Source organism: Panicum virgatum, chromosome 6N (genome assembly GCF_016808335.1).
Source record: "Panicum virgatum strain AP13 chromosome 6N, P.virgatum_v5, whole genome shotgun sequence".
NCBI lineage: Eukaryota > Viridiplantae > Streptophyta > Magnoliopsida > Poales > Poaceae > Panicum > Panicum virgatum.
In genome coordinates, this window is record NC_053150.1 from 43,360,239 (window position 1) to 43,364,384 (window position 4,146).

General features: G+C 40.6%; 1 long non-coding RNA gene across 1 annotated transcript; it reads right to left on the minus strand.

Moving 5' to 3' along the window:
• Positions 1–2,009: 2,009 nt before the first annotated feature.
• LOC120679968 lies at positions 2,010–2,472 on the minus strand. The gene is made up of 3 exons (XR_005677408.1): positions 2,353–2,472; positions 2,179–2,249; positions 2,010–2,102 (listed from the first exon to the last, which is right to left on the minus strand). It is a non-coding gene; the product is annotated as an uncharacterized LOC120679968 (long non-coding RNA).
• Between the last annotated feature and the right edge of the window lie 1,674 nt (positions 2,473–4,146).

Below are 4,146 nucleotides of genomic sequence, written 5' to 3' on the forward strand. Positions count from 1 at the left end.
GGTGGGGGCAAGGATCGTGGCTAGGGGCGAGGCGCAGGAACAATGGGGATCCTCGACATCTGTGCCACAGACGTGTGGCGCAGATCCGAGGGGTCCCAGGCTAGGGTTTGGGAGCAGAGTGGGAGCACGCTTGGGCTTGTTGACCGGCAGCAGGAGGTGCCAGGCGTGACGCAGGCGGGCAGGATGCGACTGTTCAGCGGGCTTGTCGCGAAGCAAAGGCAGAGTGGTGTGCGTCCGGAACGGGAGTACATGGGCAGGTGAGGCGTGGAGTGGTGTCGAAGGGAGGAAGAGAAAGCTAACCGCTGGGACCAGGCGGTCAGCAGTAGCTGGCGAGGGAGCGGTGCGAGCGCGGGAGCGGGTGGTAGTTGGGCCGGCGTGTAATGCGAGAGGGTCAGGCGCTTGGCGGGCTGAAGCAAAGCTGGGCAGACCGAGCGAAGGCATTTGCGGGCTGCCAGCAGGCCGAGAAGGCTCTGTACAGGACAAGCCTGCGAGGTGCGTCAGCTTGGGTTCGGGAAAAAAGAAAAGGGCGGCCATGGAAGAAGGCCGAGGGACCGTGGGCTAGCGCGGGAAATCAGGCCCAAATGGCCGTGTGGGTTAGGGCTGTGTGTGTGGGCTGGTGCAGGGTAGTGTTTGGTTCGAGTTAGCGCTAGGTCTAGGGTTAGCGGGTCTGAACCAGGTCACGGGTTAGGGTTAGAGCCGGGTAGACTTAGGATTTAGGTGGGGCCTGCGTAGGATAGTTAGCATTTGAATTTAAATTGAAGGGTACAATTCAATTTAAATTCCACTCAATTTCACACAAACAAAATAAATCAAATTCAACTTCTAATTCAAATAAACAAGGTAGAGCCAATTAAATCCAAATAACTCCAAATATTTTCATAATATTACATCTTGACTTTGTCAAATGAAAAACAAGCACTACTACAGAACAGGTCATTGCAAAGGGGTTTCACTAGCGATAGGTTCTCACCATTGTTTCGAAAATAGGTGGACGTGCTCATGGGAACCAGTGGTGAAAACAACTGTCACCGTCATCTTGTACGACTATGGACCGGTGGTAGTAGGTGGGTTTTATTGCCAGGTCTGTTCACGATCCGCCCATAAAAATAAACCAGACCATGAAAACCCATTAATTGCAAATATATTTATAAGTTTTCAATATGAAGTCAGATGAATATAAACTTTGTATATGTTAATAAAAATTGGACTAAGTGGATCTTTCTATGGAATTGAGAGGGGACTGACAAAAGAGATAAATTTGTATATGGTAATAAAAATTGGACTAAGTGGAGTAAAATTCAATGATCCTTTTGTCTTGGGAGGAAGAGATACAGTACGAGTCGTTGAGCAACGAGGGGAGCTACACGCTAGGAGCACAGTGAGTGCTCGCACAATCATCCTGGTGATTCTAAATGGTTTTGCTGCAAAGCGTTTTTCCCTTAGCATCTTTTATTGGATGGGGATGAGTGGGAGGAGTAGGGGAGGAAGATGCTGGTAGCAAGGGCTTGGGGATTTTGGCACGGGAGAGAAGAACGAGTTACATACAAGGTATAAAATATGAGAGTATCCTCCATTGCAAGTATTAACAAAGTTGTAAATTACTAAGAGACCAACATATGCACCATGTTAACATGGCATGTAATAACCTCTTGACCACTAAAACGGCTTTGCATCTTAGCATAAATCTCTTCTTAGTTTTCAAACTAGTTTGTAGAGTAGTTTGCAAGGTAAAGGCAGGATCATGAAGACATAAAAAAACTTAAACTCACTTTATTAATAGCCTTATATAGAAGTTCAAACGGATCGAACACAAACAGTGACATAAAAGTGGACCATACATATGGTCACGATAGTCCCATAATAGTCTTAAATAAATTCAAACGGGTTGAAAGCAAATGATGATATAAAGGGTGACCATATATGGTCAAATCTAAATAGCGATGGCTGCTAGATAATGAGAAATATAACCCTATAGAAGAGTTATATTATGCCATCTTTATTCATTGCATTTGTTGGCTCATCAAATGTAGCTCAGAAGGCGAGGCACATCGACAACTTTGATGGGCTTGATGATGTAGTCCTTTGCACCTCCATCAAGGCACCTTCATACAAAATGAATAGTCAGGTAAAAATTATTTGAAAAAATTACATGAGTTGACAATTTATCTATTTACTCACATTTTAATCCTTTCAGGGATGTCCTCAGTGCATGTAATCACCACAGGGAGATGGTTAAGCTTGGGTGATTTCTGTTTGGGAAACAAGTTTTTAATTAATTATTAGTTCACGGGAGCAAAAGACTCAATATAGCATTTGATGAAATTAGAACTATTTTCCATAAAAGGAAACTACCTGAACCTCAACCAGAAGATCATAACCAGTCATATCAGGCATACAGTAATCAGTGAGAATCAATTGCACATCATGTTCCTATATTCAAGTGCATATAGATAAATATTTAGTAAATAATTAAATTAACTAAAATAAGTAAGGATACCATTGTGAATAGCAATTTTATAAACCATATACATATACCATATCCAAGAACGTCAATGCTTCCATAGGACCTTCCACTGCAGTCACTGCAAAGTTCACAAGAATAATAACAAGAAACATATTAAACACGGAACGGCTTAGGCAAAGATAAAAGTATTAAAGATATGAAAATAGATCGACTTTATATATTTTAAAAATGTCCAAAATTAAAATCCATTGTAACTCAAGGTGTATCTGATTGAAACAATTGCAAACCACAGCACTACATAAGAACATAAGCGCATCTATGCGGCATGGGAAGTCACTAGTACATACCATAATTCTCCATTTTGGAATAGGTATGAAACTTAGAACTAAATATACTTACAAAACAATACATCTAAAAGATTGATTGTAGAATGCAAATGGGAATTCATATTAGTCATTTCACCTCGAATGTTAAAGCTCTTTAAAAGCCTCGATGCAACGAGACGGTCAACACAAGAGTCCTCAACCAAGAGAACATGAGGAGTGGCCATCGTACTCTTTGCTTTCAGGTCGACCTTGCAACCTTTGCTGTAAGATGGTTTGTATTGTGTTGTTGTTGTGGAGGTGAAGCCACGATGGACCTATTTATATAGCAAGGTTTGGTTGTACTAGCTACAACTTTCCGCTATATTTGATATATAAGCAATATCTTTAGGCTAAGAATTAATAACTTTCGGCTATACTAACAATATAGCTAAACCTAGAATAGTGTGCCGATAGTAACAATATCCTAAAGATATAGAAACAGCAAATAGTCCTAGAACGATAGGTGTTCTCTGTTGCAAGACGACAAGTGAGCGTATCTGGAAAATATAGATTATATCCGCAATGAACATATCCCTAAGATATAGAATATATCCTCAATGAACGTATCCGTAATATATAGTTTATATCCGCAATGAACGTATCTGTAAGATATAGTGTATATCCGCGATAAAAGTACCCGTAAGATATGGGAATATATCTACAATGAACTTCCTCTACTTTTGACTACAATGCCTCAAGTAAGAAGCAATACATGAACGTTGCGTGGTGTATAGATGGGCTGCAGAAGCAATTGATGGGCTTGGGCCTAGAATTCAAAGTTGAGTTGTATATTCTTGGTCTGGGTAGATCCTATAAGAATCCAGGCCTTAAGGTATGTTGTAAATTTTGGTGATTAATTAATTAGAACCATACTGTATGTTTTGAATGACAACCAATGTCTTAGATCACAATATGCCGAGGGTCTATACAATAGGTATATATAATACTAGATTGGAAGACAAATATCGAACACCACATAATACACATGATATTGTGGGAGCTTCCAAGGAGAAAATTTGTATAAGGCCTGTAGCCCGTTATTCTGGATATGGAGAAGAGGAATTCTTAGTGAGCACTCGAGTCTTGGTAGCAAAAAGGGGAGAAAAACCCCTTTGTAAGCTACAACATGGATTAAGGAAGAATGCCAACTCCTTTCTACATGCTAAACAATCAAGTGCCTTTGCATCCTTTCTTTTAACTTTGAGAATTTACTTTCTTGCAAGTTTGATTCTTGCTCTTGTCTGTGTGCTTAGTAGCTAGTTCATCAATTGTGCTCTAGCATTCCATCATCATGATTGTTTGACTAGCATAGCAGAA